The following is a 27340-nucleotide window of genomic DNA, read 5'->3' as shown; positions in this document are numbered from 1 at the left end:
AACAGCGGGACAACTTTTTATACCCAAAACATGGCGTAAGTTATAGCTGAAATCTACTCCAGTCCCCACTTCAACTCTGGTGCTCAGGACATCTCAAGATGTGACAGAATTAAGAAACCAAAGCTAATTCTCTCAATTCTAACCAAAGCTTTGCACTAGAGGGAAACTGATAATACCGCTGCACAATACATCAGTATCACTATGTGTTATTCCAGCCTAATTGTATTATTTTCATTGGCATCATTATTTTATTTTGTTGAAAACGTCTTCACATTATTTTTTTTGCGTTGAGCATGTTATGCTCTTTACCTTAATTGACAAATACACTTTGTAGTTCTGGTCATTATCTCTGTTCTTATTCCTTAAAAACATCTATTTGTGTAGTTATTTTGTTTATTCAGAAACGTTAATTATTTTTAATACTTTTTTTTAGTGTTTTTCAAGGGATTTTTTTCAAGCTATTTGATGGGGAATATCTCAGGTACAGTATTTATATACCAGGCTTAACAGTGACATCTCTATACAAGGGATATCTCCATACAAGTTGATCCTCATTTAATGATAAAATAAACAGTTCATTGTATCTTTTAATGGGATTACATTTGCAGTATTGGTTCAGTAAAAGAATTTCTAAACCGTTTACATGATCTCTTTGTACATCTGAGTGTTTCCTCTAAACACTGCGAGGATATCGACAAGTTAAATTACTGTAGGACATATTTCTTTTGATCATGGGCTGTGCTGGAGACAAGAAAAGAATGGAAGTTCTACTTTCTACTCGGACAGATGAACAGAATTCTGGATAAAGAGCTTCAGAATATTTGGGTATTGTACACTGTAAATGAATTCTGCTTGCTCCGGCTTTCTGATAGACATACAGATACTGTATATTCATGATATTTTGCTTTACTGCTACGTTACGTGGGAAGTGGTAACTTTAAGGTCATCATACTTCATGTAGAATTGTGTTACGTGTATTAGACACGGCATGTGTCTGTCAAACTGAAACATTGCCCTTTTTATTCCATATTTTTAAGTAAATGCTGTAGGCTGTATGCACAAATCCATTTTAACTCTTTATTCCTGCTAAGAATAGTCTGGATTACTATTTTAAAAGTTTAATACAAAGGTAAACATCAGCTAAACTATTTGTAATCTCCGCTAAGGGGTGGATTAAGCGTACCAAACACCACTGTTCAGAAAGTGTGCCCTCAATACACACCAAAGATCCCTTTAGCAGAATATTGTCCAGTAATGGCCTTCTATGCTGAATAAAGTCCCATAATGTCCACCACACAGTATAGTATCCTATTGTGGCCGACCCATATTATAATGTCCCGTAGTGACTTCACCTTACACTAGAATACTGTACCTTCTCTTCTCAGCTTATGTGTTTCTGCTTCAGTAATATATTACTGTGTATTATCCTGTATCTGTATTGCTATGCTGCTGTAACATACTGAAATTTCCCCACTGTGGGACTATTAAGGGATTATCTTACCTTATCTTTTAAGTGATAGACCACCACAAAGTAGCATGTAATTGTGAAGTGGAATGAAAATGGTTTTCAAAATTTTAGTCAAGTAAAAATCTAAAAAGTGTGACATGCAAACATATCAGGCCCCTGTACTATGGTACCCCTAAATAAAATCCAGTGCAATGAATTGCCTTCAGAAGTTACTTAATTAGTCCATACAGTCCATATGGAAAATTGAGCCCCCGCCCCAAACATGTAATGCTGCACATGGTATGTAATGCTCAACAGTTGCCCCTGCACAGTATAACGCTCCACAGTAGCCCACACACAATATAATATGCTCCGTGGTTCCACTTGAACAGGAGGTCCATACAGTCCAGCTGGAAATTTTGCACCCCCCCCCCCAGTATGTAATGCTCCACAGTGGCCCCTGCACAGTATAATATGCTCCATGGTTCCACTTGCATGGAGGTCGTAGACTCCTTTTAAATTGCATATTTTGACTATTTAAGAGTAGATGCAACTTTGTACAAAATAAAATGCCAATGGAGTCATTAGGGAGGTATTCTCCTTTAGAAATATAGCTGTAAGGCGAAACATTTGTATAATATGGTATGGTGGCACAAAGATTGTATAAGACTAACTATGGAATTGTTGGGAATTGCACCTGACTTTAAATAGGAAAAAACTGTAAGTGTGAACGGGCTCATGTGAATGACATGCCTGTCATCTTATTTAACAAGGAGAGTGTAAAAACAACAAGACATTTGCATAAATAGACAATTATTAAACTAAAAATCCATTTGCATTTCTGGTAGTTCATTTACATTCCTCTCACTAGTAGACATGTTCTACCTGTGCTAGGTGATAAACTGACATCACCATGCCGCATGCTATTATTCACCTATTAGCACCTTCTGTGTTTGCCTTTTCATTATTGTAGATACTTTTGCTCATTTATTACCATTGGACTAACAATTGTCTCGTAGTGCACAAAGTTTCATAGTCTCATAGTGTGCACAGTCCCATAGTGCATATATTGTTATAGTACTCACGATGTCATAGTTCTCATAGTCTCACAAGGCTCATTGTATTCTCATACTTCTCTTAGTCAAATAGTCCCATAGTATTCAAAGGTTCATAGGGCTCATAGTTTCAGAGTGCACATATTCTCATTGTCGCATAGTGCTCATATTCTCATAATCCATAAGTACTCGCAGTCCCATAGTTCTTACAGTTCTTGTGCTTCTATGGATTATAGTTTCATAATTCTCATATTCTCATAGTGCTAATAGTCCTTTAGTAATCATACTCTCATAGGGTTTCAATCTTCTAATGATTAATATATTGTAATATAATTATCATAGTCCCATGTTGCTTGTAGTCCAATAACGCTCATAGGCATTATACACTCTTAGGGTGCATGCACACTACATAACGCCGGGCGTGTATGAGAGCCGTACACGCCGGCGTTACAGCAGGGCTGCCGAACACTTCCCATTCACTTCAATGGGAGCGCTCGTAAACGCCGCTGTTACGAGTGCTCCCATTGAAGTGAATTGGAAGTGTTCGGCAGTCTGCCGTAATGCCGGCGTGTACGGCTCTCATACACGCCCGGCGTTACGTAGTGTGCATGCACCCTTAGTGTTTAGTCTCATTTACAGATATATTATCACTATATAGGCTGTGGCTATATACAAACTTTTTGACCGCTGTAAAAGATTGATGAGCCATAGTTACTTTCTGCAGGAATAGATCCAACTTTCATGAGGTATGACAGTGAATATTCTTTGATAAGTACATGTATATCAAGAGATAAAAATGTTAAATGCAAGTACAAGGAGGGAACTTTTGTTCATGATATCCCCCCTTCCTTATCACTCAGAGATTATACTTGCTCCCACTTTGTCATATATTGGAGTCACCCGAGGAACACCTGCTCATCTGATCACTGTTTAGTGGCTAGCTAGGCCTAATTTGGCATTGTTATATGTGTAGCAGCCATAAAATTATGTTGGCATTTTACATAGCTCTGAAAATACCATAAAAATGAACCTTAAAAAAATAATGGCAACATTCATCTCCCCCCCTCCCCAATTAAACAAAATGTACTTAGCACATATACGTACCTGCAAAGCACAAGAGCTCATAAAGCTATATTGAGCAAAAATGTAAAACGTTATGAGTAGAGATGGGTGAACCAATTTATTCTGAGCCAGGTTCAAATTGTTTAACACAATAACACAATTGAGGATTCATTTTCATTTTTTTGGGGATACACTTAAATGGCTGCTGCGACATGCACTATGGTAAATTATTATACTCTAGGGTCACTTCAGACCCCAGAATATAATAGGTGGAAGCCTAGGGGAGGTGAAAAAATATTTATACTCACCTTTCCACACCTTTATTGAGCTCCTTTGCAGTGTCTGGTCCTCGCTTGATGGGTTGAGCTATAGCTGTCAAATGGGCACACTGAGTGTCATGACACTTGGACTGCCCATGTGACTACTAAGGCCCAATCATAATCATTACCTGGTTTGGTCCCAAGAAAAATTGGTTTAAGCATAGCGTATGACTCTCCCAGGATTCTTATGACATCATCTAACTAATTTCTAGCATTATTATTATTGTTTATTTATATAGCACCATTAATTCCATGGTGCTTTACATTTGGGGGTTACATACAATACACAGAATATACAGGTAGATATAATACTAACAATGACAGACTGGCACAGTGGGGCAGAGGGCCCTGCCCGCAAGGGCTTACAATATATGGGATTCTAAGGCAAACAAAGGCAAATTAATGTCATAGCGACAGTAACATACTGCATATGTCTATAAGTAAAGGGGTGGAAGACAGTGGAAATAAACAACTTAAAGGGGATGTCACATCTCAAGGATCCTATTTATGCTGTTAGCTTATGTAAATTGAAGGTTTTTTCCTAAATATATTGCTTTAGAAATACTGCTTTGTTTTCCTGCTATGTGAACTTATTTCTCCCATTGTTTACAGTGTTACTATAACCACGGGTCCTGTGAGATAGGACAAATAATGTCACTTACTGCTCTGTCCGCAGGACAATCAGGTCAGCTAATTGCAGTTTTACTGATAAAGCCAAGTCTGTTATCTCTCTATGTTAACACACAGATAACAAGGAGTCTGTTCTCTACAAGCATCTGCATATTATCTGATCTAAGTATTGTGATACGTCAGTGTCCCATTCAGCAAGGAAGGATGGGGGGGGGGGGGATAAATACGGGAAGTGATAAGAAGAGACAGCAGGCAAAGATGCCGAAACAGAGAGATGGTAAAACCCCTTTAATTATAGGCTACATTGTCACATAATTAATGCTTTTAAAATAACAAACGCTTACAATTACAAATTAGAAAATCACTCTAAGAACATTGTAAAACATTCTGTTACCCAGACAGGACTCTTTTGGACTACCACTAACTTGAATGATCTCTCCCTACATCTGTCTTTCTATGTCCTCACACTCCATTATCTTTTCTCCTATACTTATCTGAAATATCTGTAGTAATGCAATTTTTCTTCATTTTTGCCCCGTACCTGGTGTTTAGGTCTGTCCTCTGCTCTCTCTGCTTACTTGTCTACAAGATGGCACAGTGACCTCTTGCACTTACAGCCCTTCATGGTTGCCTTCACGGCCGACGTAAAGCCACCTGGTTTACAGGTCATCTGATCCTTTTGTGTTGAATCAGGTTGGTTACATACTAGTTGATCCATCACTGGCTAATACCCCTAAACACTTAAAAACTTTGAGAAATAATTTCATTGTCCTGTTACGAAATGTATTGTATGAGAGAAATAATTTTATATTTTATCATCACAGACATTTTCAGATGCAGAAATATTTTGAGATTTTTTTTGTTTATTTTTAGATGTCCTTTTTATATTTGAATATATGTATAAATACTGCAATACTACACGTCTATGGCAGACTTGCTATGTTAGTATAGAGTCAACACTAACATTCCATTGGCAGACCTAGGAGCCTTCAGGCGGCTCCCAGCTGCCATGGCAACTAAATGGCTCCGGTATTTTCTGTGCGGGGAAGCCAATTGGTGCTGTAAATGAAAATAAAAGTAAAAATAACAAATATATAAATATATTATTTGCCATGATGAAGAGTTGTCTCTCCATATAGGCTTTCAATTTTGATTGAATAAAAATATTTTACAAAATTTGTTAATATTTTTTAATACAAATTCATAATTATTTTTCCCCCACAAGGGGAGATCTGTATTATAATGTATTTTTACTTTGGCATCCCTATGTATTGTATTGCTTTTAAAATGTATTGCTAAGACATAAACTCATATCATTGAGCTGCAGTATCTATACCTGCCCTTACACTTTGTATGGCAAGTATAGCTCCTGGCATGTAAACTTTACTAGGAACCATGCTTTCCTGAAACAGATGATCTGCCCACTGTGATGGCCTACACTAAGGATAGGCTATGAATATTACAATGGTGGATATCCCCTGTACATTTATAGCTTTCTCAGCATTCGTGCTGCAAGGTTTGATATATTATACATAAATTATATTAACTCTATTACCGTGGAACGAGAATATACTAAGAATAAAGTTTAGCGTTTTAAATAGCGATAATTGTTATGTTCTAATATCAGTCAGTATTCTGTCAAATGTCACTAAAATTCATGTGTATTCAGATGAACATATTGGTGACCTTTCTGTTTCCCTTTCTTCCTATCTCACACGCTGAGAACTTGGCACATGATTAGATGGTAAAAGTCCAGAGACTCATAAAATGCTGAAGAAAATCAGACAATTATTACACGATTAACCAAGCAATTGCTATAAGGTCAGTATAAAAAGAAACTGGTTATTGTTTAGATCAGAAATGCATTAAAGGGAGTCTGTCAGCAGAACAATCGATAGGGCTGTGTACACACTATCCAAAGATCCCTGTCTTATCCTGCATTGCAGCTGCATTATCATGCAAATCAGATTTTTATACTTATGCAAATTAGCTTACAAGGGCGTTAGGGGCGTGTCTTCTCGTGCTGGAGCTTCACTGTCAGCTTTAGATAACCGCCCTTACCTGTCACCCAGCTTCTCTCCCCACTGACAGCTCCCACTTTGGCACACACAGTCTGCAGTCAGAGGCGGATATCTAGCGTGAAATGGACTGGTTATTATTCTTCTGCACCTTCCCTGGACCCCAGTTATTATATTCTGGTATCGAAGGAGACCCAAGTGTATAATAATAACACCACAAAACTGCTGGGCAAATATTGCAAATATAGCATTTGAATTTATATATATATTAGTGCACTGTGTGCACCCATTGGGGGATACAGGTATAACAAGTCAATGGCTGAGTCCAGAAAGCAGGATAGAGGAATAGGGGGAGGAGACTAAGGACTTATTCACGCAACACGGAAAAACGGACATTTGACAGCTGTTTTAGTAACATCAGTCATACGTCTGATTTGACAACAATGAATTCAATGTGTCTATTCACATGGCCATTTTTTTTCATGGTCTTCAAAAAAACTTACATGCATTATCTTTGGCCATGGATAAGGATCATCTGTGCAGTTGCATGGACACACATGGCCATTTTTCATTGACCTTATTCCTGTGGAAACTGGCATGATCATATGTATAAGGCCTAAGTCTCTTCAGGGAGTCTTCACTTAGCCTTTGTAGTAAGAGGACACATAGTATCTGAGCTAGGGAAACAAATCCCAAGATACTTGTGCTGCAGCCCTGAGACAGGCAGAGGGAATTGCTGATGGCCGTGGGAGTCTGTGCGCAGGAAAAACATTATTAGACTAATGACAATACTTTGTTTTTGTCATTCTCCATTGCATCTGCATTTTCAAGATAATTTGGGTTTATTCTTATGTAAATTAGCAGAAAGGGGCTTTATGGGTGTTCCTTCTCCTGCCACAGCTTTGCTCTCTGTTCTAGATTCACACGGAGTAATGTGCCGCGTGATGTGGCACGTATACGGCATGTGAGACTTTGAGCACCGTATACGCTCCCATTGACTTCAATGGGAGCCTGGATCATATACGCGGCGTTATTTTGCAGCGGTTACTCCGTGTGAATGCGCCCTTTAACTGCAAACAAAGTATCACAAAGTGGAAGACGTCACTCAAGTAATGGGGAGAAGAGCTGGACAGCAGTTAGGGTTGGTTATGTAGAGCAGAGAGTAAAGAAACTTTCCTGAGGCCGAGGCCCCAACTTTTTTGTTGCAGATTTTGCTTTATTTTTTTGAGCTAAAGCCAAGAATGGCTAAAAAAGGAATGGGAAATATGTAAAAGGTACTTATACTTCTCCTTTCTGCTCAATCCACTCCTGGCTTTGGCTTAAAAACTGCAGCAAAATCTGCAACAAAAAAAGCTGCATTTCTGTAACATGGGGCCTCAGCCAAAAACCTTTTTAGCAATTTACATAAGGATAAAATATTGATTCTTATAAAAATGGAGCTGCCATTCAGAATACATCTTCGCAAAGTATAGAAGCTATCCTGTAAGGTACTGTTATTAGTCAGATACCGCGGCTTTGGTATGTAGAAAGTAAATCCTAGAGACGAAAAGCTGAGTTTTTGGTTTTGTTTTTTCTTTTTGAATGGATACAATCCAAGAATATTTACAATGCTGATCACTATTGTCATGGCCATTATGTATACTGTATATAGATGTTACAGAGTTAACCTGAACCTCTGCAATTGGTTATCCTACTGCATCGTGGTATCTTATCACAGAAGTGAACTTTTTTATTTTTGAAAAAAAAAAAAAAAAAATTTCATTGTTTTTTTTGTCGTCTTCTGTCATGCAGCCGCATTTTAGCTAAGTGTAGAAGTTCTGGTTTACTCTGCTACAGCCGTATTGGAACTATTTTTATAACATTCTGACAGATCACATAACTAATAATGGCTCCATCAGGTTTTTATCATATTTTTACTACAGTGTTAGAATAGGAAAAAGTATGCTATGCTACTGTGTATAATAGAAGCAGCGACCTGACAAAAAATGTAGCAATGTGTGAAGAAACTCTAATGAATCAAAGATAAAATAAAAATATTGTGCGAGCAGACACTATCTGCGAAATAATCCTCTACTTCCCTCTCAGTGAATAGAGACATGCTTGACTAAATGTACAGTAAGTCTACAGCTTTGGAATTTTGGTTTGTTTTTTTCTTACATAGAGGAACGCTATATTCACTTGTGCAATGGATACCACCACCCTTATAATGGAGTCCATATGGAGACCTCTGTTTTCATAGAAAAAACATGTGAGAACTGTGTAGGTGAATATGGAATTACTTGGTTCTTAAAGGGAACCTACTAGATGGTTTTGGACCATTAAAATGCCATCACACAAATAACTAAACATCTGTACATTACTGCCACTTATCATCAGCATCTGTAGGAAGAAAAGTTTTGAAGAGATCCAGGGTTTATTGAGACAAGTCTGCTAGTAAGGCCTCATTCACAACTGCGTTGGTAATCCATTCGGGGGAGTCCACATGGGGACCCTCCCGAATGGACTACTGAACGCATTTGCAAACAATGTGCAGTGACTAGACTATACTGGGGTCCATGTGCTTGCCGCGAGATCTCCGCAGGGAACATGCGGACAGGAAACTACTTCACAATCTATTTTTCTGCTCACAAGACTCGTGTGGAGATCTCGCAGCAAGCACACGGATCCCATTATAGTCTATGGGGATCTGTGTGCTTTCACTGCTCACCGCTTGCAAATGTGTTCGGTAGTCCATTCGGAGTCCCCATGAGTACTCCTCAAATGGATTACCAAATGCAGATGTATACCAAGGGTAACTGATACCTTCAATGGTTGGTGGTATGTTACAGAAGCATGTTGACCGTTTAGTGGTAACAAACCAGCTGTCATGTTACCTTTAAAGGGGCTCTATCACTAGGAAAAGTCATTTTTAACTAATCACACCTTTGCATAGCTTTTAGAAAGTCTATTCCACACCTACCCCTATAGTATGTAGATTGCATCAGTGGTTTCTGAATAAGTCCATTTATATTCATATGCTAATTAGACTAGTGCACGATAGATCGTGCACACCTCTCTCTGCTGTTTTCTATGGGAGACTGCTCCTGCTGCTGCTGGTGACTCGCTTCCTGTTTGCTTCACACACATAGAAGATAATGGGAGAGAGGAGGCTGCTGGGAACTTCCTGAGCTGGCTGGAGGCTCATTAGCATATGAATAAAAACGGACTTATTCAGAGACCACTGAAGCAATCTACATACTAAAGGTAGGTGTGGAATAGACTTTATAAAGCCTATGCAAGCATGTGATTAGATAAAAATGACTTTTCCTAGTGATAGAGCCCCTTTAAAATAAGAGATAAGATAAGATAAGATAAGATAATCCTTTAATAGTCCCACATTGGGGAAATTTCAGCCTGTTACAGCAGCATAGTAATACAGATACAGGATAATACAGAGTAATATATTACAGACGTAGACACAGATAAGCTGAGAAGAGAAGATATACTAGGAGTCCATGGCAGCTAAGGAAAAACAGAAGAGAAAGAGGAAGACCTCATGGTCATCCTCATAATCATTAGTTCTCTGTGCGGAGTGCTCTTCGTTTGGTCTGATGTAGATTATACAGCCTGGTCGCGGTTGGAAGGAAGGACCTGCGATAGCGCTCCTTCTCACACTTGGGGTGAAGCAGACGGTCACTTACAGTGCTGCCAAGTCCCATCAGGGTCCCATACATGGGGTGGGATTTGTTCTCCCGCATGGAGGTCACCACAGACAGTATCCTTCTGTCACCCACCACCTGTACTGGGTCCAAGGGGCTCCCCAGGACAGAGCTGGCCCTCCTGATCAGCCTGTCAAGTCCATTTCTGTCCCTGGTTGATATACTGCTTCCCCAGCAAGCCACACCGAAAAAGATGGCTGAGGCAACCACAGAGTTGAAGAAGGCCCTAAGAAGTGTCCCCCGGACTCCGAAGGCCCTCAGCCTCCTGAGCAGGTAGAGTCTGCTGTGGCCCTTTCTGTGCAGCGCCTCCAGGTGATCAGCCCAGTCTAGTTTATTAAAATCACAAGCTTCTCAGTTTTCTGTTTATATACAATAAGAACTTTGTGCATTGCTGTTGTATTGCTGAGTCACATGAGTAAAGACATGAATTTCCTCCTGTAAATATTTTTGTCCTACTAAGTGCAAAACTATTTGAGGCACCACGTTGCAGAAACGTAGCTTTTTTTTTTGTGGCGTTTTTTTGAGGCAAAGCCAAAAATATCTACAAAAAGAAAGGGAAATATATAGGAAGTTCTTACATATCCCCCCTTCTGCAGATTTTGCTGCATTTTTTGAGCCAAAGTCAGGAGTGGATTTAGCAGAAGATAGAAGTATAAGTGCTTCCTATACAGTCATGGCCGTAAGTATTCACAACCTTCAAATGTTTCCAGAAAATGAAGTATTTCTCCCAGAAAATAATTGCAATTACATGTTTTGTTATACACGTTTATTTCCTTTGCGAGTATTGGAAAAAGACAAAAAAGCTGAGGAAAAAAAAGGCAAATTGTTATTAATATCACGTAAAACTCCACAAATGGTCCGGACAAAATTGTTGGTAAATGACTTTGTTTCAAGCATGTGATGCTCATTCAAACTCACTTCTTGTAAGTAAGAGGTGTGGGCAAAATAAAAAATCACACCTGAAACTAGATAAAAAGGAGAGAAGTTGACTTAATCTTTGCATTGTGTGTTTGTGTGCCACACTAGGTACTGAGAACAGAAAGAGAAGAGAACTGTCTAAGGACTTGAGAAACAAAATGTAGAAAAATATAAACAATCTCAAAGATAAACCTCCATCTACATAGATCTTGATGTTCCTTTGTCCATGGTGAGCAACATAATCAAAAAGTTTACAACCCATGGCTCTGTAGCTAATCTCCTTGGTTATATACAGAAGAGAACAACTGATGAAAGCCTGCAATGCAGGATAGTCCATATGATGGAAAAGCAATCCCAATCAAGTTCCAAAGAAATTTAACTTGTCCTGCAGGCTTAGGGTACATTAGTGTCAGTGTGAACTGTTCGTCAACTGTTCAGTGAAATGAAATGACCCAGGAGGATGCCACTGCTGAAACAGAAACATTAAAATACTAGACTGCAATTTGCCAAAATGTAAGTGAACAGATGAGACCAAAATAGAGCTTTTTGGTAAAGCAACTCATTCTACTCTTTACCAAAAATGGGATTAGGCCTAAAAAGAACACAGTAACAAAAGTCAAATATGGTGGAGGTTCAAAATTGTTTTGGGGTTGTTTGCTGCCTTTGACATTGAGTGCCTTGAATCTGAAGATTACCAAAGAATTCGGGGTCTTAATGTAAGTCCCAGTGTTGGGTTTGCATTCTAGGTCATGGGTCTTCCAGCAGGACAATGACCCCAAACATACAGTCCTATGAAAAAGTTTGGGCACCCCTATTAATCTTAATAATTTTTAGTTCTAAATATTTTGGTATTTGCAACAGCCATTTCAGTTTGATATATCTAATAACTGATGGACACAGTAATATTTCAGGATTGAAATGAGGTTTATTGTACTAACAGAAAATGTGCAATATGGATTAAACCAAAATTTGGCCGGTGCAAAAGTATGGGCACCTCAACAGAAAAGTGACATTAATATTTAGTAGATCCTCCTTTTGCAAAGATAACAGCCTCTAGTCTCTTCCTGTAGCTTTTAATCAGTTCCTGGATCCTGGATGAAGGTATTTTGGACCATTCCTCTTTACAAAACAATTCAAGTTCAGTTAAGTTTGATGGTTGCCGAGCATGGACAGCCCGTTTCAAATCATCCCACAGATGTTCAATGATACTCAGGTCTTGGGACTGGGATGGCCATTCCAGAACATTGTAATTGTTCCACTGCATGAATGCCTGAGTCGATTTGGAGCGATGTAACTTCAACTTCGTCACTGATTCTTCAACATTATTCTCAAGAATCTGCTGATACTGAGTGCAATCCATGCGACCCTCAACTTTAACAGGATTCCCGGTGCCGGCAATGGCCACACAGCCCCAAAGCATGATGAAACCTCCACCAAATTTTATAGTGGGTAGCAAGTGTTTTTCTTGGAATGCTGTTTTTTTTGGACGCCATGCATAACACCTTTTTTTTTTTTGACCAAACAACTCAATCTTTGTTTCATCAGTCCACAGGACCTTCTTCCAAAATGAAGCTGGCTTGTCCAAATGTGCTTTTGCATACCTCAGGCGACTCTGTTTGTGGCGTGCTTGCAGAAACGGCTTCTTTCTCATCACTCTCCCATACAGCTTCTCCTTGTGCAAAGTGCGCTGTATTGTTGACCGATGCACAGTGACACCATCTGCAGCAAGATGATGCTGCAGCTCTTTGGAGGTGGTCTGCGGATTGTCCTTGACTGTTCTCACCATTCTTCTTCTCTGCCTTTCTGATATTTTTCTTGGCCTGCCACTTCTGGGCTTAACAAGAACTGTCCCTGTGGTCTTCCATTTCCTTACTATGTTCCTCACAGTGGAAACTGACAGGTTAAATCTCTGAGACAGCTTTTTGTATCCTTCCGCTGAACAACTATGTTGAACAATCTTTGTTTTCAGATCATTTGAGAGTTGTTTTGAGTAGCCCATGATGCCACTCTTCAGAGGAGATTCAAATAGTAGAACAACTTGCAATTGGCCACCTTAAATACCTTTTCTCATGATTGGATACACCTGGCTATGAAGTTCAAAGCTCACTGAGGTTACAAAACCAATTTTGTGCTTCAGTAAGTCAGTAAAAAGTAGTTAGGGGAATTCAAATCAATAAAATGATAAGGGTGCCCATACTTTTGCACCGGTCAAATTTTGGTTTAATGCATATTGCGCATTTTCTGTTAGTACAATAAACCTCATTTCAATCCTGAAATATTACTGTGTCCATCAGTTATTAGATATATCAAACTGAAATGGCTGTTGCAAACACCAAAATATTTAGAACTAAAAATGATTAAGATTAATAGGGGTGCCCAGACTTTTTCATAGGACTGTACAGTACTTAAAAAAACCACCCAGAAATGGATGAAAACAAAGCACTGGAAAGTTATGAAATGGCCGGCCATGAGTCTGGATCTAAATCTAATTGAAATGAGATGGTTGATGGTTTCAGTTCTAGTACAAAAAAGGTAGATAAACATGTGTATTACAAAACATGTATAATTGCAATAATTTTCAGGAAAATTTCAGAGTGCCAACACACAGCTAGGACTGTATATTTCCCATTCATTTTCTATCCATTCTTTGGCTCAAAAAAACACAGCAAAATCTGCAACAAAAAAAGCTGCATTTCCGCAACTTGGTCCTCATCTGGGCCATGACTAGGCATCCTGTTGGGGGCAGCCAGCAAAAGTAAGCTAAAGGTGGTTTCACAATACCATCATTAATGTCCAACGAGAGCAATGGACTTTTAGTGACTGATGTAAATGGAGCCCCCTCCATCTCAGGTCCGTCTGCGTTAAGCCTCATGACGGAAGGCATCTACTGTTTTTAGTTACTTTTCTGATAGAATAAAAAGTCATACAAAGGTAAACAAATATGACAGAATAAAGCTTCCATCATGTTTTTAGAGTAGCATCAATGGGAATGAATGCAGTAAGAAGGTGCACCATCTGCAGTCATCACTCTACTATAGTTAATGTCCTATGATGGTTGAAAGCAACAGATGTTCATAATGGCAGTGTGTGACCATCTTGTAATACGTATATTCTTGACTTCAGAACAGCTCATCCAGATACTGAACCAACAAAGAAAGAAAAAAATACAAATAGAAATTATATATATATATATATATATATATATATATACACACTGTATATATATATATATATATATATATATATATATATATATATATATATATTATATATAATAATATATATAATATTTTATAAATCATTTTACAACAAATTCCTATTATTTGCATATGGTTAATGCAAACTTTTCCTAACTTTTGTCTTTTAAAGAAGAGCCTTGATTAAAAGATAAAATGTGTAAAAAAAAATCTTAGTGGATGACCTATAAAATACAGACTGTGAGAAATGCTAAGATTAATGGAAACTCCATGCATCTGACTGTCAAAAAGGCAGAGATTCAGATTTAATAAGTACGCATTTAAAAGTCAAACAAAGCTTGACATCCCACTCATGGTTTATATATCCTATGTGCCAGACAAAAAAATCATAAAAAAAGGTTTAAGATACAGAAGAAACTGTTGAATTATGCAGATGTAATTAGTCTTGTTTCTTTAGAAGGATTGGAAAACTCAGTAGCTCCCACAGGCATCCTTAACAATTCTTTGATGAATATTGTTGTGTCATGCTTGATTGTGTATATGACATACCCTTCCAACGAACACGCACAAAGGGAGCAATCAGTTTTACTCTACATTCATAACAAACCGAATATTGTAATGTACGCAGACATAGATCTGAGAACTATTCACTGAACCATATCACTAATAAGCATGGGTAAACTAAAACAGCCCTGTCCTGTACACGGCAATACTAAACCATCCTCTAAAAATACTCACAGGACAGAAAACAATGACAGATGCCATTACCATACTAGTCCAGGGAAACAACAATAAATGTCAGCGTGTAACGTCTGGAGTGTTCAGCAGCTTGTTACTTAAGTTCACCCTAAAACTATACGTGTTGCAGATACTTAAGCTTTGAATATGTTGTAGGAATTTATGATCTGCATTTGGGGTAAATATTGCCACCATAGTAGCCTATGGTATGGCAGGCAGCTTCTGATCATATTTGTAATTTGCAAAAAGATATCAGACATGTGCGATTACCATTAGAATCCTACATAAAGGTGATTTCATGATACAAGTGACGTCACGAGGTGGGAAAGAGGAAGTGGAGCTCAGGATCACAGACATGGACAACCATTTTAACAACACAATCACAATCTTTTTTGTTGTTGTTGTATATCCACTTTCCCAAAGTCATACCATTTTTTCTCTCAATGTATCTGCACAAGGACTTGGTTTTGCTCAATGTGTTGTACAGGGTGGGGCATTTATATGGATACACATACGCACGTATCACATTGAAAGCAATAGGGAAAAAAGCAGCCCATTCATTTCTATAGAGAGCACATGTATGCCGGCTCCCAAAGAAAGCAATGGGATTTGTTTTAACGCCGCTGATTCGGAACGTGTTACACGTTCAGAATCAGTGAGCGTATACTCCGTGTGAAGGCACCCTAAGATGCAAATAAGACCTCATTGGAGAAAAAAGGGGAATTAGCTCCTATTTAACTTTTCTAGCATTTACATTTAAATTTACAAGAGCATTTAATAAATCTAGTGATCTTTACACTGTGTGGTCTAAGATTAAACCACCTTCAGTATTACCGTATTTTTCGGACTATAAGACACACTTTTTTTCCCCAAAAAAAACCCACTCTATGCGTCCCCGTACAGCTGCAGGGTCACCTGTCAATGTGGCCTTGCAGCTGTTGCAAAACTACAACTCCCATATATTAAATATTTTACCATTTTTTGCTTCAAAATTTTTTTTCCCTATTTTCCTCCTCTAAAACCTGCGTCTTATAGTCCAGTGCAAGAAAACAGAAGAGAGAGCACCGCGCGGCACCTTGTGCATTACCCTTTTAAAGTGATTCCACAAAGTATTATTCAACATATAATCACCTTTAAGCGCTGTGAAGTGATCACAGCACTCAAATATCACTTCATAGACAAAATGGCTAGTAGCTGGCAGATCTTAACCGTGAAAACACGTATGCATGGTACTATACAGAAAAGGACCTATCCAACCAACTTCTACAGAAGTATCAAATGGATAAAAGGATCCGCGCTTACCAACCGTAGTTCTTGTTGCATTCGTTTATTAAAGCCTCACACACAACGCATTTCGAAACCGGAAGCTGTTTTCTTCTTCAGGTGCACAAAGGACATAGATACTGAGAGCATAGAACATGCGCCCCCATAGTGACCTCATCATTTTACAATTGTAGCAAAAAAAACATCAAATGGACAAATGACAACCAATAAATAGTTAAGAAACAGAATAAGACTAACATTATGTCAGCAATACAATAAAAAACTACAAACATTTATGCAGTATATTGAAAATCTCTCCAGCATCCAGGCATATCTACCTGCGCATGTATTCATAAAAAGCCCGCCCTAAAGTATAATTATGCGTCATAGCCCATTGCTTGGGACGCATATGTGTCTCACATGCTGGAACTACTCTTGGAGCGCACATGCGTTCCATATACCGGATGTAGTTAGAAATAGTAAACCGCATAGACTACATGTTAAAAACCCAATTCGGGGTCACGTGTGCATGTGTGTCGACGGACTCTCAGCGATTCATAAAGGCGGTGTCAAAGCAGCCGAGACCCAGAACACGCATGTGCACGGAACATACCGGCTCCTATAAATCTGAACCCACAACAAGCAAAAAAACAGATGCCATGGAGCACTACAAATATAGACACATCTAGTCCTCTATTAAACAATAATACATAAAATAATGATACATGAAATTTACCACTCATTAAAATGATTGTATATGTATAAAAACACTTTATGTTAATAACCAATAAAAATATATTCAACTCAAAAAGGGACTCACCATAATAATCATTACTATTTTTCAAGAGGTGATGTCTTCCAATGTCTCATTCAAACCAGCTGGACTCAAAGTATCCAGCTGGTATATCCAGTAGATTTCACGCCGTTTCAAGACTTCGAATCTATTGGGTATATTCGAAGGGATGTGGTAAATTTCATGTATCATTATTTTATGTATTATTGTTTAATAGAGGACTAGATGTGTCTATATTTGTAGTGCTCCATGGTATCTGTTTTTTTGCTTGTTGTGGGTTCAGATTTATAGGAGCCGGTATGTTCCGTGCACATGCGTGTTCTGGGTCTCGGCTGCTTTGACACCGCCTTTATGAATCGCTGAGAGTCCGTCGACACACATGCACACGTGACCCCGAATTGGGTTTTTAACATGTAGTCTATGCGGTTTACTATTTCTAACTACATCCGGTATATGGAACGCATGTGCGCTCCAAGAGTAGTTCCGGCATGTGAGACACATATGCGTCCCAAGCAATGGGCTATGACGCATAATTATACTTTAGGGCGGGCTTTTTATGAATACATGCGAAGGTAGATATGCCTGGATGCTGGAGAGATTTTCAATATACTGCATAAATGTTTGTAGTTTTTTATTGTATTGCTGACATAATGTTAGTCTTATTCTGTTTCTTAACTATTTATTGGTTGTCATTTGTCCATTTGATGTTTTTTTTGCTACAATTGTAAAATGATGAGGTCACTATGGGGGCGCATGTTCTATGCTCTCAGTATCTATGTCCTTTGTGCACCTGAAGAAGAAACCAGCTTCCGGTTTCGAAACGCGTTGTGTGTGAGGCTTTAATAAACGAATGCAACAAGAACTACGGTTGGTAAGCGCGGATCCTTTTATCCATTTGATACTTCTGTAGAAGTTGGTTGGATAGGTCCTTTTCTTTATAGTCCAGTGCGTCTTATAGTCCGAAAAATACGGTAGTTGACGTATTTTGCAAAAAAACTTTCCCTACAATTTTTAAAATGTTTACAAAATTTACATACAGTGTAAGTACACAAAAAAGTTATGCATTTCCCAATTTGGTAACAAGCTAATTTTCATTCAAAAAGTTTAATTAATATTTTGCCATTAACAAGGTATTTCTACATATAGGAATGGGAACGGCACAAGTGATATAGGTAGGAAAAAGGGGGAGGAGGGAGGGAATATTAATAAGTGGGGAGATAAGGTGAAGGGGAGGGAAGGAAAGAGGAAAGAAAAGGCAGAAGGAAAGTAAGGGAGGATTGGCATAAGCCTGAAAAAGGAAAAGAGAAGGAAGAGAAGAAAGAAAGAAAGAAAGAAAGAAAGAAAGAAAGAAAGAAAGAAAGAAAGAAAGAAAGAAAGAAAGAAAGAAAGAAAGAAAGAAAGAAAGAAAGAAAGAAAGAAAGATGGCATAGAAAAACTAGAGTGAAAAATGGACTGCTCTCAGACTGAGTGAGTTAACCAGGGTGACCAGACCTTCAAAAAATGATCATGGGTATGATGGGACCAACTCATTTCCTCAAATTTGGCAAACTGATTGACTTTTCTTTCCAAAGGACAGTTCAGAGTGAAAAGAGGGGAATTATAGCTTTTGCTCCTGCAAGGTAACAAAATCATTTTTGTCCTTGGGTATTTAAGATTTTTTTTTTTTTTTTTTTAAAGAATCAGTTAAGGGAAAACAGAAAACAATGAAAAACCTATCCAATCTCTTATTAGGACAGGGTCTTCCATGTAACACTTCCATGTTAATTTAGTTATATGGGCAGATCTACATTGCATCCCTAAACAGACTTCATTTTATCGGAAAGTATCAATTCTAGATTTGATCTGAGGACCAGAATTTGATTTCCAGTGTGCAAAAATAGTAATTCTGGCTGAAATCAAGATTTGTGCTGCACCCAAAAGTGGGAATTATAATTTCTATTTGGAGATTTATCAAAGCCAGCTCAGGGTAAAGGGATAGCTGATATTGCTCTATTTCAGAAACCATTTTAATTACTGAATTCCAGAAAACTATAATCTTAGAATACTTCCAAAGAATATGTCATAAATACAGACACTTTCCACAATCTCTCTAGCACAATAATGAACTCAGAAAGCTAAAGTTAAAGTATTCTTCTTTAACACAGATATAGTCACAGGTGAATTTATCTTAGCATAACAATGTGATCAAGACTATAGGCATCTTGATATGACACCCTCATACCCTGCTCCCTTATATTCTTCATACTGCAATTTCCCTTTAGTACTACCCTGAAGTAATTTCCTATATATCAAGGAGATCCCTCCCTTAAAGGGATATTCCCTTCTTTACATATTTAAACTGGTAGCTTAACCAGCCCCAGACTGACTATTGACTTTATATTTCTGGGTGGTCCACTCTTAACCCTGCAAGGATGTACTGCTGCAACATGGCGGAGGAGACCAGAGGATGGGAGTAGTAGTGACACTGACTGTGCCACCTTCAAGGCCGAGCACACTCCACATGCACCCCAATCCCACTGCATGGCCGAACACAGTCAAGGGGGGTCCTGCAGCACTACAATCTTACCCAGTGGCCTGTGATTGGCTAGGGCTGAACCAAGGCACTACTTTCAAACTGCAAGGGGAAAACATACAGGGGAAGCTGCACAAAATAAATAAATAAATAAATCACTTTTAATATATAACAGATAGATGGGACATACCAACATAGCCTGGGAGCCTGGGAGCACAAGGGACAAATACAAAAATAGCAGCTGCTCCAGGATGCTGCAGTACCTGTTCAAGAAATCATGCAGCTGCAGTACTAGGGGGCTAGATGTAACTACAGCCAGAGCTCCTAATGAGAAGTCAGAGATGGTCTATTAATAGAGATGAGCGAATACAGTTTGATCGAGTGGATATTCGAGCAAATATTAAGGTATTCGACTTATTCGATTCCAATTGAATACCACGCAGTAAAAATTCATATGCCCTCCCACCTTCCCTGGCGCTTTTTTTGCACCAATAACTGTGCAGGGAAGGTGGCACAGAAAGCCGGAAAATGTAGGTATAAATAAATAAATAGGAAAAAGTCATTGGCTGGCTAAATCAGTAGAGAAATATTTGAGATCCAATATTCGTTTCGAATAGCCCCTCAATATTCGAACGAATATCAAATCCCATTATAGTCTATGGGGAAAAATGCTTCATTTCACGGGAAGCCGCACTTCGACTCAGGAGAGTCACCAAGTCCACTATGACACCCCAGGAAATTATGTCAACACCTCTGGAATGCAACTGGGACAGCAGGGGAAGCATGCCTGGGGGAATCTAACATGCCCAAGTACCTGTATTACGCCACTATTTCATCGAGATCCCTGTCAGCTTGCAATATGCGGGAGATGACTTTTTACCATAGGAATGCATTGACTAGCGTTGATTGGCCGAATGCCATACAGAGTACAGCATTCGGCCAATCAACGCTGGTTCTGCCGGAAGAGGCAGAGTCTAAGATCAGTCCACAGCAGTCTCTATTCTGGTCTGATCTCATATGTAGCAGTGTTGAGCGCACAGGTGTAGCAGAGCTGGCCGTGCGCTGAGCTCTGCTACACCTGAGATGTAGCAGAGCTGAGTGTTATGGTCAGCAGGGTTTCTTAAAAAAAACTAAACAACTGAAAAACCATGCAGAGCCCTCTGGGCTACTGACTGCAAAAAACCTGGTGTGAACAGTGTCTGACAGTTGATGTCACTGCCAGCTAAATTAAACAACCAGGTTTACTCTGTTACCAATCACAGAGTCCTGTGCAGTCAGAGCAGCCGCACAAATAAACAAACTGGCTAGCCTGAACTCCAGGACAAGCCAGAGACCAAGGAAACCCTGTGTGTAGTTGTTCCACCCAACCACCCAGGCAACTACTGCCAAGTCCACTCCCAGTCACTCTGTCTGAGAAGGAATGCTAGCTGACCCTACTGAGTTCTACCACACACATACAAGACAGCATGCTGCCTGACTAACAGTGGCATTGCTACCTCAGGGGTAATTTACTAGCTAGGGCAATTAATGTTTACAGGCTGGAACCCATACATACATACACACACACACACACACATTATTTTAGGTTTCAGAATGTGATCATAGAGCGCCGGGCGTCCAGACCAGCCCCCTTATATAGGCAAGGGGCGGTCACCAGCAGATAGCCCAGCTGCCCAATGCGAGCGTCCATTGGTCGACACACCAGTCCATAAACCAGTCGACCACGCCCGGCTGTTGCAAGGCAGATTAGCCCTTGCAACCCTGGATTGTACAGAAGAACAGGCAGCGACGCCCAGATCATGGCCGCAGTTACTGCACAATCCTAACATTGAACATGTGCTGAGCTCTACTACACCAGAGATGTAGCAGAGCTGAGTGCCGGAGGAAGCGGAGTCTAAGATCGGTCCATAGTCTGATCTCAGATGTAGCAGTGTTGAGCGCACAGCTCTGCTACTCCAAAGATGTAGCAGAGGTGAATGTGTGCTGAGCTCTTCTATACCTGAGATGTAGTAGAGCTGAGTGTGCACTGAGCTCTGCTACAGCAGAGATGTAGCAGAGCTGAGTGTGCACTGAGCTCTGCTACACCAGAGATGTAGCAGAGTTGAGTATGCGTTGAGCTCTGCTACACCAGAGCTGAGTGTGCACTGAGCTCTGCTACACCAGAGATGTAGCAGAGCTGAGTGTGCGCTGAGCTCTGCTACCCCAGAGATGTAGCAGAGGTGAGTGCCGGAGGAGACGGAGTCTAAGATCAGTCCACAGCCCAATCTCAGATGTAGCAGTGTTGAGCACACAGCTTTACTACACCTGAGATGTAGCAGAGCTGGCCATGCGCTGAGCTCTGTTACACCTGAGATGTAGCAGAGCTGAGTGTTTGCTGAGCTCTACTACACCAGAGATGAGTGTGCTCTGAGCTCTGCTACACCAGAGATGTAGCAGAGCTGAGTATGCGCTGAGCTCTATTACACCAGAGATGTAGCAGAGCTGAGTGTGCGCTGAGCTCTGCTACACCAGAGATGTTAAGAGTAGTCAGGCTAGACCAGTGGTAGATATAGGTAAGCAATAGAATACTGAAATAAACAAGGAAACTAAACAGGCAAGGAACAAGAAGGGAAAACAAAGCTTAAGTGCTGTAGCAAGTGTACAAATAAAGTATATAGAACCTGGAAGTAACAAACTATTTTGAAACTATAGGAATGACTGGAGAGAAGGCCTGCCAGTCAAACCAACACCAAGGAGGCAACTTAACCCCTTAGTATACTAAACACAGCAAGAGGAGTCTCTGACATTCCTCCGGGGCATGCACCGCATAGCACGAAGGCCATGGCATCCCCGAATCCTGACACGGTACCTCTGTTGCCTAGATATTATTGTTTTTGTGCAAATAAGCTCTTACAATTTTTATTTCTGGTGACAGACTCCCTATAAAAGCTTCGTCTACAAGCTCAATAGTTAAATTGAAAATTATCAGTGACAGGGGATACCCCTGATTGGATTCGTTCATAAAGTTTAGGAGTCTAGACATGAATCTTTTAGTACAGATACATTTGAGAAGGAATATAGACTTATGTTAGCCATTAATAGCCAACCTACAAAGAGTGCACCAGGGTTCCCACTAGTCTTGCGTAGTCAATGAGATTTATTTGTTCACCTGATCGCATCTCTGGCCTGTTGCCCTGGAACAAACCTGAAGTGATCCCTGGATGCCATAGTTGGAAAAATAGGTTCAAATTGCTATGCAATAATGCTTGCAAAAAAATGTAATATCACTACAGTATAAGTATCCAAATACATATACAACTACCAGGGATATTTGTTCCTTTAAAATAGTTATCAGTTCCTGTAGAACATTTCTCTTCCTTATATAAGACCAACATGCCGAATAATACATGTGTACAATATAGGAAGAACACCTTCCAGGGAAGGTAATATTAATTTGGAAAGCCATCTGCCCCTGGGAATTTGCCTTTTCCTGCACAGTTTATGGCTCTTAGAACCTTCTTGCTGTATACAGGTTGAATTAACTTATATCATTGTTGCTTAGAAACTTTTAGAACTTTTATTTTGTGAAGAAAGACCTTCATGTCCAATGGTTCTAGATGGCAGGTTTCACTGTCCTTATTTAAGTCATATAATTCCTCGTAGTCGTGCACAAACACATTTGCTATCTCTTGGGGCGAGCAGTGTTTTCTACCTTTATTGCCAATAAGAAAGTCTATGTGATTTTTGACACTCTGGATTTTAACCCTTTTACTTAATAATTTTCCTATTATATTATCCATTTCAGATTTCTTAGCCTGTTCTCTCCATAAAGAGTAGTTGCTTAGCAAACAATTTCGCAATTCAGCCTCTGACGTTGGAGTAGATTTATGTTTGTTTTCCAGACAATATAATCTGTCAGTTAATTCCTGAATGTGTCATTGACTTTTTCTTTTATAAACTCCTGCTAGATACTTATATTGATCTTGTATTGCACATGAAGCAAATAACCTGAGAATGTTATACCCTCATTTAGATAAAAGCAATCTCGGAGTGATCTGCTAATTTCTGACAATAGACACCAGTCAAGTAACAACTGGGGGTTTTAAAGGGGTACAGGAGAAGGGAGGACTCCCTCCTCCATGTGAATGAAGTACCAATATGCTTGTGTGTCTATGAGATTGCAGTTAGAGATGAGCGAACACTATTCGAAACGGATGTTTAGAATAGCAGGCACCCATAGGAATGAATGGAAGCTGCGTCCATTCATTCCTATGGGTCCGTGTTATTCGTTATAGTCTTCGCTCATCTCTAATTGCTGTCCCATAGCTGTCAATGGAGTTTATAGTTAGTCCCAACTGTATGGGGCACTTAACCCCTATCCACAGTGCAGAGGATAAGAGTATAGGCAATAAATAATACAAATATGAGATTACAAAAATGAAAAACTAAGTGGTAATTTATTATTTGGGTAAGTGATCTGATTATCATGGATACCCTCTATTGCCATGAGTAAGGGACGGATGTCCTAAAATGCGTAGGCCAGTTCATCTGCATGCCATGTACATCTATCTACATGGGACTATTATTGTGAGTCTTTCTTCTTTTCAACTTACCTTTTTGTATCTGGCGTTTTTCTTCAAAAAACTTTTTAAAATGTTTTAATAAAAGTTATTTTGTATCGTACACACTTTTTGTGCTGGAGACTTTTTCATACAATTTTGATATCCTCTATCCCTTTTTGTTTGAAAATGTGCAGATTATTTTTAATGAAACCATTGAAGAAACATGGACACCTTGTATTTTAGATATGGAGCTGCAATGAATGGAATTATCTAATAATTCACAATGTGAGAATTTTAATTTATTCTTGAAAGCAATATCTCTACAGTAGATTTTATATTTTATTTTATGTTTTTTTTCATTAAAGCCTTTATTGAAGATTTTCACTGAACAATAAAATCATCAAAAGGAACAATTGATTTTGTGGGTGGAGAGGTGGAGGGGGAGGGGGTCAGGGGACGACCAGAAGTGCAATCATTGGGATTGGTAGGGGAGGGAGAAGGGACAAGTAAATTCTCTGACACAGCAGAGAAAAAACATCATATCCAAGGGAACAATCAAACAAACAGTCAAAACAAAAGAGGCGAGAAAAAAAAAGGTGTAGTCACTCTCTCTAAATGCGAGGGGGCAGCAGGGTAGCTGGAGTACAAGGGGGATTCAAAGGATTCATAGGAAGCAGAGAAAAAAAAATAATAAGGGAGTACTGTTAAGGGAATCATGAAGAAAAAGGAGCAAAGGCGGACTGGAAATCAGCGGAGTAATAGAAAGTACCCCAGAGGAGCCACGTTTGTCGGGGAATTCTATCATCACTGTTTAATTCAGCAAGCAGGCTTTCCATTCTATGGATATGAAGGAGTTCCTGTAACCAGGATGCCAGTGGGGGAGGGGATAACTATCTCCACGGTCTGGGAATAACCGTCTGAGCAGCAACTAACAAAAAGCCTTTGAGGCCAGGGCCCCACCTTGCGAAAACTAAGCTTTTTTTGTTGCAGATTTTGTCGCGGTTTATTTGAGCCAAAACCAAGAATGGCTACCAATGGAAAGGGAAATAGTCCGTATTTTTCGGACTATAAGGCGCACCGGACTATAAGGCGCACCTGCAAAAAATGCCTGCTAAGGCATCTAGGTTCATATATAAGGCGCACCGGACTATAAGGCGCACCATATAGGGTGCGATTATAGGATGCACCAGATTATAAGATGTGCTGAATTATAAGACGCTGTACATTGGATATTGAATGAAGCACAGTTATGTCACTGGGCTGCTGCACACAGAGCTGTACATATCACAGCTTCTGTATACGGTGGCCGTAGTGCTCAAACCATTTACAGCAGGGGTGCTCACACTTGTATAGGGGTTGAGCTACTTATAAATTGACCATTTTAAAATTATCTACTGTGTGGGCAGAGGCTTGGGCTGCTGTGTGAGCGGGGCCCACAAGTTTACCAAAACTGGGCGGGGCTTAACACGTCTTAGGGGCGGGGCCTGCTCTGATGCAGACGTTCTGATTGGCTCATAGCACTGCCCGGGCACCCAGCACAGAGCCAACACCACTGCCAGTAATGCCGGTGCCCTCAGCACAGACCCCCACAGACCTCCTGCCCGCGGCTGCCTGGAGAGCGGGGAAGGCAACATCCCCCAGAGCTGCTACTGCTTCTGTTCTGTGTGAGACATAGGGGACAGAAGCAGCAGCAGCTCCGGGGGATGATGCGCTCCCAGCTCTCCAGTGTGACACAAACTAGGCGGGGCTGCGGCCCAGGACCTGCCCACACAACAGACTGCTGTGAAGAACACGTAAGGCAGCGAGGGGGCGTGGCCAGCAGCCAACATGGCCGGACGCTGTCCTAACATCGTGCCACAGAGTGCAGCAGTCACACAGCGGTCACTTCGGCGTGGTGGAGAGACCAGCGACAGCACGACCGGGACCCAAGCAGTTGTATTGGGGAAGAGACAGCTTCAAATTGAGTTTCTGCAACTCTCATTAGAGGTAGGACAGATCCATATATAAGGCGCACTGGACTATAAGGCGCACTTGCAATTTCTGAGAAAATTCTAGTATTTTATGTGCGCCTTATAGTCCGGAAAATACGGTATATAGGAAGATCTTAAATTTCTACCTTTTGCTCAACCCACTCTTGGCTTTGGCTCAAAAAAACGCAACAAAAAAAGCTGTGTTTCCGCAACGTGGAGCTTTAGCCTAAGAAGGTTTTTATAGACATGAATGAAAGATTTAAGTTAGACCATGTTACAGATTTTTGCCTTACATGGGACAGGAGCAGAATTATAAAGCATTTAGAAAGTTGTAAAACACATTTTGTTATGTTGAGGCATTGTGCTGAAATTTTTTAAAATTAAGTTTTCCTCTACATTCAGCGCTCATACTCAACCATCATTGCTGTATTCCACCAGTTTGGGCTTTTTAGCAGAGAGAAGCCCCTACTGAAATAAAAGACACATGAAAATGCATCTGAAGTTTTGCAAACTCTCAACACTCTCAAACTGTGAAAAACAAGACTCGGATTCACTTGTAAATCAAGAATCTGGTTGGCCAGCACTCAACTCATAGAATAATGATGGCTTTACTTTCAGAGGAGAGCTGACAGCCTTCCTACTGGGTCATATCCAAATAGTAATACAGTTGAACAGCAATTCAAATGGTTCTGCTTCTTAAAGTTTTATTCAAGCCACAGTCGATATAACATATTTGTCCCTATCTAGGTGTTATATGAGTTCTCCTCTCTGCCCTTGTCATATTCCCTAGTGAATTTAAACAAGCCATCATCATGGGCTCTTAGTCTCACCTTTTTATTAAGATTTATTGACACACTCGAATCCTTTGTTAATGTAAGAAATAGTACACTTATATGCTTAATATACCTAAGAGTTATCTTGCTCCCATATGCTAATTTTCTCATTATTTACAGCCAGACCAAACCTATCATCACTCCAAAGGCATCTCATCCGGGTGTACAACAAGATATATTCCCAAGTTGGCTGCCAACAACAAGTGAATTCTGCACTTCTACTGGTCTACTGGTTTGCCTCCTGAGATTTTGACATGCCACCTTTGATATTGACCATTATATAAAAAATTGGATGGATGTCTTCAGTAGTCTTCTTGATCTCTAAAATTTGATCTACCCGACTAG

This window comes from Leptodactylus fuscus, chromosome 7, assembly GCF_031893055.1.
Source record: "Leptodactylus fuscus isolate aLepFus1 chromosome 7, aLepFus1.hap2, whole genome shotgun sequence".
In the NCBI taxonomy this organism is placed as follows: Eukaryota; Metazoa; Chordata; class Amphibia; order Anura; family Leptodactylidae; genus Leptodactylus; species Leptodactylus fuscus.
The sequence above is the reverse complement of the archived record's forward strand: the minus strand, read 5'-3'. Positions refer to the sequence as shown.